Genomic DNA, 17,131 nt, shown 5'->3' on the forward strand with positions numbered 1-17,131 from the left:
GTTTTTAAGAGGATCGGTATTTATATGTAGATGCAAGAAGAGGAGCATGTAAGAAAAGATCAAGTAAATCCTCTTGTTCCAATTTGTATCTGATAGCAATCTAGCATAAATTAGTTTCTTTTTTAAGGCAAGATAGGGCGATTCGCTTAGATCACCTAGTGACAATGTCAAGCCTCGTCAACAAGAAGTTCAATGGTGCCATTTCAGAGGAGCTAGGCAAGCTTATGATTTGATAAAGCTCATTGATTTCGAAATATTCAACGGTTTGTGGAGTGCCTTGTCAAAAGTGGATGCAACGATGGAAGCGTGGGAAACTACTGTAATAGATTGCTGAACACAAGAGAGAGAAAAGAGAAACACTGCAAGAGAACTTAGAAGAAAAGAGATGCTCGGGAAATGGAATCCATATACCAAGACATGAGACAGAAACTGGAACAACAAGAGTACCAAGAGATAGCATTCTCATTCCAACATAAATCTGAACACACCATTGCTCCAACATAACAATCGTTGATGAGTAGATAAAATTTGGATGCTGAGCATCAGAAGGAGGATATGGAGAGGCCATAATGAGATAGGGATTGACAAAAGATGAATAAAGCCATAATGAGATAGGGATTGACAAAAGATGAATAAAGGCAAGGGATCAACAAGAAGAAAGGTTGGGCAGAATACAACCCTCAAAAGTTCTACGAGTGCAAAAGTAGTAGATAAAGCACATAGAGCAAGAATCAATAGTAACTAGAGTGTAGTGAGAACACGACAACTGGATGCACACGAACCCTCGCTAAAGCTGAGCAATGTATCACAAGATAAAAAAATACAGCCAAATCCTGCAAAAACAGCCTCAAAATACTGTCGCCCAGCCCTGCACAGACACGAAAGAATGCAACGCAGATGCTGATGACAAAATCGCAAACTGAAACTGCATTAAATGCAGTTGACTGGCCCACAAATAGGTCGCCTCAGCCTGCAGCCACCAAAATGCTGATGAAGAAGGGTCAAAATCAGGTCCCGAGCCCTGAGATCAGTCCCAAAACAGCAAAAACGAAAATGATAGACTGCAAACGCTGAAGAAAAATGCAAAAAACAAGCCGAAAACTACCAGGATATGGTCGCCCAAGCTGTAATTCAGTCGCATCAGTCAGAATCAGGTAAGATCAGCAGCAGAAAATCGAAAATTCAGACCTGAAACAGTAGAAAACAGCAACAAAAACTTGATCCAAAATCTGAAACAATGTTAGAACCTGAAATCTGATACCATGTTAGAAGCGTGGAAAACTGTTGTAATAGACTGCTGAACACGAGAGAGAAAAGAGAAACACTGCAAGAGAACTCAGAAGAAAAGAGATGCTCGGGAAATGGAATCCATATACCAAGACATGAGACTGTAGAGAAGCAATGTAAATCATTGGCTAGGGGGCACTGGCACCTGCTCCCTCTCCCCAAGAACTATCAAGTGATGAATGAATGTGGAGGAGGGAGCTTGAGAATATATATATAGGCCAAATAAATGCCATAAAATATGATTGGTCGGCCACCATTAAATGCTGGCCGATTGGCTGCAAATAATGCAAAATCAAAGTAAATGCTGGCAAATAAAATGCCTAAAATATCTTTGGTGCCTAGTCTGCTGCACCACATACATAGACTCAGACATGAACTTACTAATCTGCTAACTATTCCATCCACTCCACACCTTTCAATCTCATCCTTCTCTTTTGTTGCATCTCCATCTAATTCACACTTGCATTTACATCAGCTTTCATTGTACCGTGTACATTCACACTTGCATTTACATCAGCTTTCACTGTACCGTGTAATTTCACACCTCACTAGGGGTATCTACAAATTTAGGCACAATTATTTATCTTAGGACCTCAGTTTTTCATATCTAGGTGGGGAGGCTTATCCTCCATCTGACACACTTTTAGGATTCTCTTCGCATAAGATACCCTCTAAGCAGCTCCATTCTTGAGTGTGGACTAGGTACAACGGTTTGTTCACATGGCCATTCTTGATGGACCTTCTAGTTATATGAACGTGACCCAACCGAAAGTCAATTAGGATTATCAGGTTCATGTCTCCTCCTTCGGCACCTTATGGAAATTCTAATCCCATTCCAGCCTATCCACTCTATCCTCCTTTTTATTCCCCTTATCCTTTTTACACGACACCTCAAAGTTCTCCTCCTCACCAGCCGAGCATACATTCATTGACAAGACTCATTTTAATGTGTCTAACTACACTACTTAGTCAAATTTGATGAGACATATTCTTGACTCATATAACTTGGAGAATATCATTCAGGGGACAAACCCCAACCAAACCCTTGCCTTACTTCATGCAAGGTTGTCCATTCTTGGAAAGCACGAAATGGCTCTGTCATTGTTGAGTTAATACAAGTGTCGTTTCCAAAATTCCACTCACAACTTTGGCATTTTGACCTTGCATCTGAGCACTATGTGGCTCGGGATAGGACCCATTGTATCAATCTCCACCATGAGCTCTAAGAATTCAAGATTCTAGATTGAGATGACCTTAAGGTGAAGTTGGTTAAATATCGGCGATTACTTGTTGAGTTCTCTACCACAGAAGCTCCTAATTCCCCTGACGACCAGGTCACATTGTTTCTAAACAAGCTTCCAAAGAAGTATTTTGATTTTACTCAAGTGATTTCATAGTCAACTATTTCCAAATTTTACGAATTTGAGTGTCAATTGTTATTGTATTACAATTGGTTGTTCGATCAATCTCATAACACTTACTCTTTAGAGGGGGCTTTTGTTACCACTTTTGGGAAGGAGCAACAAGGAAAAGTCGAGAAGGCTCAAAACCAAAACCAAAATCAAACTTAGAACAATGAATTACAAGGAAACACTCAATCATCTCTCAAACTAGGGTGACTGAATGTGCCTAAGAAAAATAGGTATTGCCAAAGGCTAGCCATTTTGATGTTGAGTGTCACTCAAAGGCTAGAGGCACACGATCAAAACCTAAAAATCGGATTGCCGCTCCTTAGTCTCCGAGTGTCACGAGGACGTGAAAATTTGATGCTTTGCTTATGTTCAATTGACATTTGATTAAAGGATTAATCAAATGTGCAATTAAAAGAAGATGCACATGTGTTGCACATGTGAGGTGCAAGCTACTTTTTCACAGTTGAAGGCCAAAGGACCCTGTGAAAAAGATGGGTGTCAAAGGCAAAAGTTGTAACAAGTTACACTTGCTAGATTCTAGGTGAATTTTGGTGTCAGTTTGCCCCTACGATCATTAATTGGCCATTAAGTGTTAGTGGTGACACTAGGGACTAGGCATTAATTAATGGATTGTTGAGTGTCACTCAAAGGCTAGAGGCACACGATCAAAACCTAAAAATCGGATTGCCGCTCCTTAGTCTCCGAGTGTCACGAGGACGTGAAAATTTGATGCTTTGCTTATGTTCAATTGACATTTGATTAAAGGATTAATCAAATGTGCAATTAAAAGATGCACATGTGTTGCACATGTGAGGTGCAAGCTACTTTTTCACAGTTGAAGGCCAAAGGACCCTGTGAAAAAGATGGTTGTCAAAGGCAAAAGTTGTAACAAGTTACACTTGTTAGATTCTAGGTGAATTTTGGTGTCAGTTTGCCCCTACGACCATTAATTGGCCATTAAGTGTCAGTGGTGACACTAGGGACTAGGCATTAATTAATGGATTAATGCTTGTCCAAGGGTCAATGCATGGGACCACTTTGGGTTGCAAATGGCCTAGCCAATTAATTTTTGGATGGGCAAGGTCAATTTTCTAGGCATGGATTAAGGGCTGAATTAATTTTCAGAATTAATTAATTCTGAAAATTAATTAAATGACTGAACCACTAGAGACTAGGCATTAATTAATGGATTAATGCTTGTCCAAGGGTCAATTAATGCATGGGACCACTTTGGGTTGCAAATGGCCTAGCCAATTAATTTTTGGATGGGCAAGGTCAATTTTCTAGGCATGGATTAAGGGCTGAATTAATTTTCAGAATTAATTAATTCTGAAAATTAATTAAATGACTGAAAATTGCTGAAAATGGATTATGAAAGCTGCCACTTGGTAAAAGTTTCCCATGCAAGTGGGGGAAAGGCTAAATAGGGCTGAAGGGAGAGGGAAATCTCGTTTTTTCATTTTGGAGCTGTTGGGAAGAGGTGTTGGACTGTTGCTGCCAGCTTTTGGGGCCAATTCCCAGCCATTGGAGTCCATTTTGGTGATGGAGATTGCATATTCTTGACCTTGGGAAGCTGGCAATTGCTGCTGATGCACTTTCTCTTGGAGATCACAGTCTCTGATGCTCCTATAGTTGGTGCATCCGTTTGGGGCTGGTACAGCAGGGCAGCAGCTGATTTTGATTAGTTCTTTGAGACAAATCTCAGAATTATCTCTCTACAACATTCTCTCATCTCCTTCAGCCTATGCTCAGTCATTCTCAGCAATTCTTAGCCATTTGGAGGAGATCTCAGCCATTTTTGGTGGGCTGATCTGTAATTTCTGCAGTAAACCCTAATTTACAGCAGAAATTAGGGTGTAGCAGTCACCTTGGGATCCGTGCCAGAGATTGAAGGCTCAAGGGACTGAAATCAGCAGTTGACAATTGAAGATTACCAAGGGATTTTAGGAGCCAGCCCATCCCAAACTGATTTGGGGTAGCATTTGGCCAGCCAAGGGTCAAATTGGAGAAGAAGTCTTGGGTGAATCAAGGGGCAAATGACGCAAAAGGCTTGCTGGTCATTTATGATAGAAAGAGCAATTGGTTAGTAGGAGGAGATTGAAGAATCTCAAGTTGTACTCCTTCCAGTTGAATGAAGCTAAAGAAATACCATAAGGGGCGCCAGTTTTGGGGCCAACAGGGAGTCTACTGTCTAAGAATGTTATGGTAAAGCGTGTATTTCATTTTATGTGCATTTATTTATTGCTGTAATTAATTCTTAAATCAGGTTATCACCACCCATTCTAAGAAGGAAGGCTGGTTTCACCGAGTAAACCCCAACAGGGGAGACAGGGTGATAGCAACCAAAATCAAGGGTAATGGAGATCTTAGACCTACATTGCCACTAGTTAGCCATCACGGTCGACACTATTCTTAACTCCAGGGGGGCATGTCTAAATGGTCTGTTGGAGCATCAATGGACTTTTGTCCTTAGGCTCACCTTGCCTCTGTAAAGATATATGAGATTGAGAGCTTAGTTCATATTTACAAGTTGCCCCTGATGAGACGACTATAGAGGCCCACTCTTCCTGACCAAATAGCTCTTTAGTTGCTTGGATTATGGATAGTGGAGCTACACATCGCATGATCCTGGTTCAAGATATTTTTTCTCATCGGAGCACCTACAAATGAGAATGTCCGATGTGGTAATAACTTCTCAGTCAAGATCTAGGGCCTAGGTCACATCAAGTTTGATATGGATACCAACCTTGATCTTGCTACATTGGATGATGTTTGCTATGTCCCTCGACTTGGGACGAACCTTTTATTGGTTTAGTAGCTTTGTCGATTGGGGTGAGCAGTCTTCTTTACTGCGACCACAGTCGAGGTACTTGATTTAGTGATTGCTCACCCCAAGTTATAGCCTAGTAACCGCTGTATGATGACCCATTTCCTCTCCCAGCTAACCATCAAAAGCTCTAAGTTTCATTGGTTTTATATCCTAGCTTCTACTCACAAATTGACAAATGAAGGGTGCATATGGCAATTTTTACTTAGGACACCTTGGGTATGACTCTCTTTACAAGTTGTCATGTTGTCAGATGTTGGATGGTCTTCCATGCCTGAAACTATCCAAGTATGTCTATAAAGCTTGTCATCTTGGGAAATAACACCACACTCCATTTTCTCAGTAGACCATATCAAGCCAAGGGGCCTCTTAGGTTGATTCACATAGACCTTTATGGGCCAACATCCACCATTGTCATTAATGGCGCATCGCACTTTGTTTTGACAGTGGATGACTTTTTGAGATATATGTGGATATACTTCTTAAGCATAAATATGACAACTTCGCATATTTCTCCATATGGGTGCATCTAGTGCAAAATCAGAGGGGTGTCTGTACAGGTTCCATGAGGAGTAATCATGATGGTGAGTTTGTCTCCCATGAGTTCTCGGAGTTCTTACATGAGCATGGCATTTCTTGCCAGCTCACATCTACCAACTCCCCTTTTAGAAAATGGAGTCGTTGAGAGTAGGAACTGAATAGTGTTGAACAGGGCATGCAAAGCTCCTCAAGTGCCATTTGGATTGAGGCTATCAATACTTGAGTGAACATCCCCAACTAGGGTGCATCTGGTGTGGAGAGCTATCGGCTACCTACTCCGTCGGACGAGTAGTGCATAGCTTGGGGTGTATCTCATGTGGAGCCTTTTTGTTGACACTCTAGTAGCCATGGCCACCACCTTGGAGGCTTTGTCTAGCCACTAGGTACTAGAGCCTACTACATCGCAATTAGAGGTATGGGAGCTCAATGGGGGCCTCATAGGATCTCACATCTAGAAGGCAAGCCACCAAAATGATTTTCAGTGACAAGAGCCTCTTAGTGCATGCCACCTTAGCAAAGCTTTGGTCATATATCATCCAGTTTCTCTGCAGCTGTTGGGAGCAAGTTGCAACTATAGGGAGACTCTCGACATTGATAGGAGCTTTGGCAGCATTTTCTTCACACTTGGAGTGGCCATGGCCTGTTCTTAACTTTTTAGGATGGCCATCCGCGGTAGTGCTATCCTCCCCCACCATCTTGCCTAGACCGCCTTGAGAGGCTTGTATATATGAGTGGATTTTGATTTGTAGACAGCTCCAGTTAGAGCTGTTGCGTATTTATATTTCCTTGTATGTTTCTTCCAAGTGACGTAATTAGCCACACCTTTTTTCGAAAAAAATTTGGGTAGCAGGCTATTTTGCTGTATTGTCCTCCAACCTTGCCCAATCAATCTATAACTCCTAGTTATCCAAAATGTTGGAAGATATGTCAGAAGAAAAAAACTCTGGACTCCCTACAAATTATTGTATCTTGGTAAAAGCTCTACACTCCCTTGGCTCTGTCCAAATTGGTTTTCTCAATGTTAAAGAGTAAACAAGCATGATTTGCTGAGACTATCCAAGCATCTTTGCCCAAATGGAAAGTCCAGCTAACAAGCTCACCATCTAATGCAAGCTTATCTGCCAACATCAACATTGGAGAAGTTATCAAAGCAAACAACAAAGGACGGAGAGAACACCCTGCCTTAAGGAATTAGTGAGAGCAATCTCTTCAAATTTACCCACTATGACTGCATGTGGGAAACCCACAATGGTCAACAACATTAATGGCATTCGTTATTGAGGTTCAAAGCCTAAAGCAGCCATAAATTGTCTATGGAAACATCAGCTAACGTGTCCATAAGCTTTCTCAATATCCAACTGAATCATGACCACTTCCCAACCATATGCACAATGATCAATCAATTCCCAGTTGACAGTTTATGATATGATGCACAAGTATAATTCTCCTCCCAATATATCAATTCTGCCTTGGATGAATGAACTTTGAAGCATTCTTTTGTAGCCTTTTAGCCAAAATCTACAAATTGGTCTCTAATGTTTCAATTCCAGCGAAGCAGACAAACCTTACAATCTGGCTTCTAGTAAGTCTGAAGCAAAGAACAGTTCATTAGGCTAACCGTCCAAACCTGGACTTTTTCTATGAGGAAGGTGAGACAAGACATACTCCACTTTCTCTTCAGCAGTGTCCGCATCCATAGTTGCAGCCCATTCACCTCTCTCTGCACCCAATTTGTTATCAACCAAAGGCAAGTGCATGACCTTGTCTACAGTTGTGTTAGACTGCTTACAGGATCGATGCATTTCATTTCATCAAAACATGCCAGTTTTCTGCATGTCATATCTAAACTGAACTTGCATACTTCACTATTAAATCAATGCTGAATTCTGAATTACTTAGCTATTCAAGTCAAACTATGATACTATCCTTTTACGGCAGGCAAAAAACGGTGAAACGAGAGCCAAGTTTGGAACCCATGTATGCATTATCGCTCCATGAGCCTTGTGAAAATATTGGACCGGTACCATATGTGCCTGTCCAAACCACAGAGTTGCTATAAACTTGGAACCTGCAGGTGGCAGCAGTACCCGTGATGCAGAGCCTGTTATCTGACTGCTGCACTGTCTGCGATAAGTTTGTCGAGTGAGTTTTCTTTCTCCAGAATTCTTAAGTCTTCTGCTTGTCTTTCTGGTGTTGCTCCTAGTTGCATAGTCAAATGAATATGTATGCTATTCTATTAGTGCAAATTCTTCTATATATAGCTATGTGTTAATCCTCATGAGGTCTGGTTTGTATGCGCCTTCCCAATTACAAATATACCTTCTGAAATTTCAGCTTTGGAATGTTTAGGGTTTCGGATTCCGCCTCGTGCAAAATGGACTTATCCATTTGCTACTAAAAGCCAGACTCACTCACAAATTGTCCGCAATCGATGCTAGAATGAGTGTCATGAGAGCTTGACATGAGCCTCTGAACGAAGCAGAACACTTGGGCGACTATGCTTCTGTGTAATGGTTCTCTATGAAAGATTACCCGCTAGCATGGTGCCGAAAAGTCTCTTGTGTTGGCTTTTCTGGCCAGGCGCATTGGCTGCCCAACTACAAACTCATCGTATGGCCGCTGGAGAAATTGTACGACACAGGCACACACCTTGCTTTTTACGGGGCCCGAGCCGACAATTACCACCCAACCATTCACCCTTTATGACAATAATATGCCAGTCATATTGGTGTAATAATAAGTGCGCCTGCCCCCTTTCACAAGCATATGTTTGTGCATGGTGGGCTGGGCCGGTCCTGGTGTTTAAGCATCATATGTAACCTCATTACTAGGGTAAAGGGGCCAATAGACTGTCATCTAACAATCCTCCATTATAATGTTTTTTTCCAAGTGAGTTAAATAAATGTTTTTTAATGGTCAAACTATTTATATTATATAGAGCTCAAAGAAAAAAATTAGGACATTTTGATATTTTTATCAAGTAGCCTTAGTTATAAATGAAAGGTTCGTAAAAGATGGACACTAAGGGGCCAATAGAGTGACACTCGAGGATGCATTACTTTAGGGTTTTACACAATCTAAAATATAAAAAAATTTACATGGCACAATTGTTTGACTTGAGCTCATTTGTAATTTTAAAAAATTCATATTATATTGTTAAGTGTCTAAAAAAGCCACATCTTTCTTGTAAAATTGTCACTCAATTGGGGGGGGGGGGGGTGTGTTTTCCTTTTGGAGCGTGCTACTTTATTGGCCCCTTTACCCTAGTGGGCCTTGGATACCGAGTGTTCGCTTGGTTTGTATTTTTGCAAAATATGGGTAACCATTATTGAACAAGTGGTGATTAGAACCATTGTCACTTATTAGGCCTATGTGTTCTATAAATAAGAAAAAGTACAATAATATGACACTTTAAAAATTCCACAAGAGGCCAAAAAGAGCAAACAAATCAACGAGAGAGAGAGAGAGAGAGAGAGAGAGAGAGAGAGAGAGAGAGAGAGAGAGAGAGAGAGAGAGAGAGAGCTTCTCAAGAAGACAAGTGCATGTGCTTTGGAGACTATGTATACTTCATTGTAATATTTCCACACGGGTGGAAGTGGGTTAGCATTAGCCATTTTTGTGCTTATTAGGAGTAATATATCAAAACATCGGTTGGTCACCACTTGGTTAGTCACCATGTTGGACTTCGTATTGGGGCCACTTGTAAAATTCCGTGGTCAAGGGTTTGAGCATCCCTTGATTACAAGTATCGATGTAAGCCTCGCATTTCAATTAATTCAAAAATCTATTCACATCCAATATGCCAAAACATGGGTGTTTGATGCAAATCAAATGCATAATTTATTGGAGATTACACATCTAGTTTCTTTGTGTTAAGAGCTTTTCAATGATATATAGTATAATAAGACATTTTGCATATGGATCATCTTTAAGTCTAGTTAACAAGTCTCAAATTTGTGCAATTAGCACTACCCATGGACATGTTATTTGGTAAAGTTTAACTTGCTTTCCCTCATTTGTGAATATGAATCTACCAATATATTCTAAGAGGTTAGGATATCATCTACAAGTATATATAGTCAAGTGATGTCTACATAGAAAAGTAAGTGATCAAAGATATTGCTCAACAAGATGGGTATATATGTTTGATTTTTAGGTTGCCATTTGTGAATATGAATCTACCAAGATATACTAGGTGTTAACCTTAAGAGACAATGAAGTATACAAAGCTAAAGTGGAAAAGATCCAATCAAAGTGCCAAAAACTATTTTTGGGAAGACAATTTTAAGAACTCGATTGAATTAACTTAAGCATCGCTCATTCATAAGGTGCAATAATAATTTAATCTTACTTATTACTTGCATATGAGATAACATTGTATTTTTGTGAGCATTAAGTGAGAGTCTCATGCAAAGAGAACATCATATTTTTGTGAACATTAAGGGAGAATCGGGCTCACTTCCACGAAATTGTAAATTGCTCTGAGTTACATTAGAATACTCGCAAATGTCGTGCTCCATTAAAAATGAAGTCATATTAGCATAGTGGTGGAAGAACCATATTCCACATGGAGAGAAAGAATTACAAGGCTCTCGTTGATCGAGCTGAAGCCAAAAGGTCAAGAGATGAATGTAAGAAGCATATTGATGTCTAAATGAATGGTGAACTACATCTAGGAGATTTGTTAATAGGTGAGCCATCCAAATTTTCTATACTTTGTGATGAAATTAGGTTTGGAGATGAAAATAGTGAGATACGAGGGTGTCATTGTTTATATTCTCAACATGAAACCAAGATTCATAATTTGAGGCAAATACTTTACCAAAACCATTGTGCTTGGGAGGCAAATATATATTAGACAACAAAAGACCATGTCAATGGGGGTAAAGACAAAGTTACAATCATTCGAGGGGCATCTAGAGAAGCTCAAATAGGAGGGGAAAAAAGGCAAAATTTATAGTCAAGATATTGGGGGGAGCAATAGTATCAAAGAGGATGAATGACACATTTGGATGGATGCAATAGTAAAGGCTTGGGTAAAAGAACATCTATTTAATAAGTATTTTATCTTTCAACTTAAGTTTGACATTTTCTTTCATAGCCTCCAACATGTTGTATTCCTATGTTGCACCATTTGATGAAGGCATGGTATATCCTTTGTTGATAATTGGGGATCAATGTCAATATGAGACACCAAAGGTATGGAGATGTCCATTACCAATGAATAACTCTTTTCTTTGTCATTAGAAGATGTGGTAGCATTCTAATAAAAGTATGTAATAGACTTAAAAAACATTATAGAAGATTCAAATTTCTTAATGTGAACTTTTCCATTGGTATCATAATAGTATATAATGTACATGTCATTTTAATCACATAACTTTGCAAAGAATTTGATCAAACAACCTTTTCTTTTTTCTATTTTCAACTTCCTCATCTTTAATTTATCATTTTAGCAACATAGCATTTTCTTCATTGTATATGAAGTATCTATCTAGTATCGCTTTTGCAATGGGGATTCTTCGAAGGACTAATAGCCAAGGAATAAGATTTAAAGCATAGGAAATATCCACTTCTTTAACATTTGAAGCTTGGATAATAGCCAAAAGTCCTAATTGTTGCGCTTTTTAATAACCGTAATTGTCTCTCTATTTGGAGGTATATGGGAAACCCAAAAATCAAGATATAGTTTTGAGCACCTACAGTGGTGGTAAGATGGGCTCGTTTGAGACTTGGCATGATAAATCTTCAAAAGGCTTATATTAAGCCTCATCAAATAATTAGAAATGCAAAATTCACCTTGTCAAATTAGCCCTTATGCCACCAAAATGAGTTAGAAGATGATCATCATTATAAACCAGTGCATGTTAAATTAGCGATTTTTCATGTTAGAATTTTACAAGAATTTAAAGAATCTATGATATTGTGTCTAAGAAAGAGAACACATTGGAGTCATTCACAAAGTTCTCCTTTTCACAAGACTTTGCAATCATACCCATACACTAGTCCTCCCTAAGCCTTGTGAATTTCTCATCATCATTTAGCAATTAGAAGGAATTCCTTCCCAATCATAGGAAGGAGGGAAGATTTGCTTGAGTGAGTGACTCAATAGCCTTTGGGGTGTCTTTTCTACCAGTTTTTCCATAAGATTTATCTCTTTAATATTTGCTATCTCAAGTTTCCTTAACATAGCATTCTTCTTTTCAATAAGCCATAACTCCTCAATATCTATCCACCACTAACATATTTAATATATTTGCTATCTCAAGTTTCCTCAACATAGCATTCTTCTTTTCAATAAGCCAAAACTCCTCAATATCCTTGCCCACTGACATATTTAACATATTCAATTCTTTTGTAGTAGAGCTAGCTTCTAATATGTGAAGTTTGGTTGGTTTACATGGTTCTTCTTAGTAGGCCAAGAAGCATACAAATATATAGTAGAATCCATACAACTCACACTTATATTTTGTTGAAAAACACGGGATCTAGAGCATGACAATGATTATGGAGGATGGAAGATGAAGACAGCTCATGATGACATGACAAGGACTGGACTTGACAAAGATAGAGACTTAGACTAGACTAACTGGCAATAACAAAGACACTAAACTGAAAAGAGAAAGCATCATGATATTGCATTCATCTCATATGAAAAAGTGGTAGTCAAGTACCATGCTTTATAGTTGCTAGATGGGTAGCAGTCTCCCTCTCTGCGCCTATGGGATAAAGTAGCTTGCATATCCTTAGCCTAAACTGCCTCATACAAAGAGGCTATAGTAGGTATGATTGCAAATATCTCAACACCCCTCCTCAATCACAACCAGAAAGTACAAAGTGTATAGAGGCTTTAGTGAGAGCAACACTTGCAAAGTGTGGGCACACCATAAACATCGCAAAACACCAAAGGTTGTCCGCAGAATAGGCTAATGTGGGTACCACAAACATGGTGGACATCCAGAGGCTGTAACAGGGGCCTCACAAAGTGTACAGAGGATGTAGTACAAGGGTACATGAGGAGTTTACAAGCTTATGATAGAAGCATTTGGGCTAGGCATTATAAAGCTGAAAAAAGTCTAGTAAAAAATAGGGTTAAGGGATGTCAGACCCTTGCAGTTTTCAATATTTCTTTTCGCATAGATCTTCAATTTATTGTAGGTCTTCTTGTCGATGCAATCTAGCTTGCTCTTTTTGATCTTGTACTTGTTCTTCACTTTGCTCTTTTGGTCCTCTTCTTTTAGGTCCTCCTGGTGTGCTTCTTCATTGACTTTGCTTGCAACAATTGCATCAACCCTCATGTTCATGTCCCCCTCAAGCAAAGATATCATTATCTTTGAGGAAGCGGAAATGACTTCAAACTCTTGCACTATCTCCAAGGTAGAAGGAATGTCTTCAAGTTCTTCAAATGAATACATTGATTGCTCTTTGGTGTAGACAACTTCATGTCCTCCTGCAAGTGGGTCAAACAAGTCTTCTATGTAATGCACATGAGCAACAAGAGTAATGTTACTCTTCGTTGGAAGTAGCTGTATAAAAATTTTCTTATTTGACATTCCCATGATAGGATATTAGCTCCAAATGACTAGCAAAGAGTTGATCTTGAATGTGCTAAAGAGCACAAGTGCCAAGAAGCACTAGCTTAGTATCAAGAGATACTATATTGATGAGCTTGGTGTTGATGCTGATTCTTCTTGCTTGATGACTCCTTGATGATTTGATGATTTGATCCTTGATGATTTGATGTGAACCCTTCAATGCTCAAGTCCCCTCCTTGCTAGTAAATTAGTTTGGAGAGAGAGAGGCAAGATCTCCAATGAGAAGAGTGGGAAGAGTGAGGTTGAAAAAGAGCTTGAGCTCCTTGTTGAGCTTGAGATCTTGAAATCTTAAAAAATCCTCAAAGAATTGTCCTCCTTGTTGATTAATCAATGGCATTGAGTAGATGAGAGTTGCAAGGGATCCCTGAGCCTTCCAACTGGCAAAGATAAGCAAACAAAGTGAGAAATGAAGCTTAGTTAACTTTGGCTATGGTGGACTGTGATTAGGGTTTTTGGCTAACTGAATTTCTGCTTGTTGCAACAGTGCGTACACATGATCTTATGACGAAATATTTGATGAAGATGAAGCTTATGTAGTAAGCTTCCAAAGCTCTATAGCCACAGGGTAAACTGTGGTGGATGCTAGCAGCATAGAGCATACGGACAAAGATAGGCGCAAATTCATCAGCAAGTTGGAATGTCCACAATGCTGCCTTCTGATGTGCGTAATGTTGGGATTTGTCGTGATGGAGTGCAGTGCCCTAAAGAAAAACTTCGTAGAAGAAATTGACTTAAGATGTGGCTTGTAGATAGAGTTGTGAAAGCTCCAAGTACATCAGGTCTTGTTGGCTATGGAGGTAACATAGAATAGAAGTTGACAGAGTTAACAATGCTAAGCTACAGATGGCCTAATGTTGAGCTCTGAGATGACAGAGGGGAGCTCCAGGAGCAAGAGCATAGATCTCCAGAAGGAAGCACATCAAGATCTTTTCTCGTTGAAGAGATCTAAGAGCTTAAAGCAGGGTGGCTATGGATGCCAAGCAGGGGAGTGAGAAGAAGTGGGAGATGAGGTCCTAAGTTAGGGACAGAGCTCAAGCCAAGCTACATGATAGTACAAGAGAGCTGGAGATGCAGTGGCATGCTCGACCATGCTCTGATACCATGTTGAAAAACATAGGATCTAGATCATGACACTGATTATGGAGGATGGAAGATGAAGACACAGCTCATGATGACATGACAAAGACTGGACTTGACAAAGACAAAGACTTAGACTAGACTAACTGATATTGCATTCATCTCATATGAAAAAGTGGTAGTCAAGTACAATGCTTTATAGTTGCTAGATGGGTAGCAGTTTCCCTCTCTGTGCTGCCTATGGGATAAAGTAGCTTGCATATCCTTAGCCTAAACTGCCTCATACAAAGAGGCTATAGTAGGTGTGATTGCAAATATCTCAACATATTTAGGGAATGAAAAATCCAATGTTGCTTTGCAAACTTGAGGAAGCTTATGTAGCTTTTTCTTTATAATCCTCCTTTGATTGTTGAATCTTCCTTAAAATGGATAGTGCATGAAAGCCTTGGACCTTGTAATTGCCTTTTCAATCTCCATCATTTCCTTGAAGATTTGGAAATCCTCATGGAAGTATAAGATATTTAATAATATGACATCCTATGTGTTGAATGATGCATTGAAGATTTTCTTGGCATTGTGAAAACAACAAGTTTGTTCAACTTTGTAAAGGAAGAAAAACACTTTCTTAGCTGTTCACAAACATAAATACTAGAAAAATCAAGAGAAGTAACCCAAATTAGATAGCATTTCCATTCTTTTTTAGATATATTTAGCTTCATATTTATTACAATTACATGATTTTTCAAAGGAGATACATGAAGGGGATACAAAGTGCCATGTTTGGATCCTTTAGCAACAACAAATGATTCTTTGTAGAATTTCCATGATTGACTCCCAAAAGTAGTAGAGCATCCCAAGTCATTCAACTGACTAGTAGATATCAAGGTCTTTGTAATCTTAGGTATATGACATACATTCTAAAGAGTAAAGATAGATTTGCTATGAAAAGCAAACTGCAATAATTGAAAGGTGGAGTAAGAGTGAAAGCATAAGTGAAAGCGAGAAATGAACAAGAGTTATGGAGGCTCAAGAAAACAAAGAGCAAGATGGTGTGTGGGAACTCCAATAGTCACAATGTGTGACATGCCTTCCCTCATTCTATTATCATATAAAGAATAAAGAATAAAGTGGTAGTGATGGGCATTGCTACTTGCATTGAATAGGTGTGCAAGTAGTAAGTAACAGTAAATGTACATGGCTAGGTATAAGCAACGTTTAATCCCCAACAACCTCCCATTTAAAAGTGCATGTGTCTAAGTGTAGATAAAACAAGAAAAATATGATAAATTATAATGTGTACATGTAAGTACTACAATATGAGAAATGTATGTCATCTCATCCTACACCCATCGTCTTCTAATAAAGGAAGGCATAACATTCCACTAGGAAACTCTTAGTGAGCAAATGTGTAGGATTCTCATCAATCGAAATCTTAATGACATCTATCTGCTTGTCCTTAACCACCTCTCTGATGAAGTGATAATAGACCTCAATGCACTTACTCTTCACATAAAAGGCCAAATTTTATGCCAACAACTGAATGGTGCTCATAGGGTTTGAATACATTGTAAGAGTCATAGTCATACCAAGGTCAGTAACAACTAGATAGCCTAACCATAGGGCCTCCTTGTAAGCCTTAGTGGGCTACATTATACTTAGCCTCTGTACTAGACAAAGCTATGCATTTTTACACCTTGGATATCCAAGAAACAACATCTCTAGCAAAGATGAAGACATATCCAAGAATGAACTTCTTTCTAATCTACATGCCCTATATAATCAAAGTCTATGTAGCCCACGACTCCAGTATCCTAGCCACCATAACAAATGCATATATATGCAATTCCCTTTAGTTATCTCATGATATCCTTCATAGCATCCCAACGTTTCCTACTAAGTGTTGCCATATAGTGAGCTACAACTCCCATTACAAATGCTATATCAGGTCTAATGGTTATCATGACACACATTAAGCTACCCACCATGGATGCATATGAGATCTTGACCATCTCGGCCCTCTCATCATTTGACGGATCTTCACATGATAAGGTAATGGAAATCCAATATACTCACTACCTTGCATAAGGAACCGCTCAAGGACTTTATGAATATACTCCTTCTATGACAAGTAGAGGAGTCTCTTAGAGTAACTGTGCTAAATGTGCATACCAAGTATGTGAGACACATGCCCCATATTCTTTATCCCAAATCTCTTTTTGTACTAAGTCTTCAAAGTATTCAGCTCATCATGAGCACTCCTAGCAATTAGCACATCCTCAATTTATAGCACCAAAACGATAAGGGTACCATTGCGGGTCTTCTTCGTATAAAGGCACATATCCATATCACTATGAGAGTAATCCAATGAATGCATAAAGGTATCAAACTTATGA

At 39.2% G+C, this 17,131-nt stretch overlaps 1 protein-coding gene across 4 annotated transcripts in view; it reads left to right on the plus strand.

The window, feature by feature from the left end:
* Window positions 1-9,136, plus strand: part of LOC148027483 (uncharacterized) — a 31,350-nt gene extending 22,214 nt beyond the window's left edge. For 2 of the 4 annotated variants that reach the window (XM_087689202.1, XM_087689203.1), the window contains exons 6-7: window positions 8,005-8,208; window positions 8,416-9,134. The gene's annotated coding sequence lies outside the window, so the exon portion shown is untranslated. Of the gene's footprint in view, window positions 1-8,004; window positions 8,209-8,415 lie in introns of all 4 variants that reach the window. The other 2 variants (XM_087689200.1, XM_087689199.1) reach the window with 2 other exon arrangements.
* The last annotated feature ends 7,995 nt before the right edge of the window (window positions 9,137-17,131 follow it).

This window comes from Lygodium microphyllum, chromosome 12 (genome assembly GCF_053477565.2).
Source record: "Lygodium microphyllum isolate KBCC chromosome 12, Lygodium_microphyllum_v1.1.10, whole genome shotgun sequence".
NCBI classification, from domain to species: domain Eukaryota; kingdom Viridiplantae; phylum Streptophyta; class Polypodiopsida; order Schizaeales; family Lygodiaceae; genus Lygodium; species Lygodium microphyllum.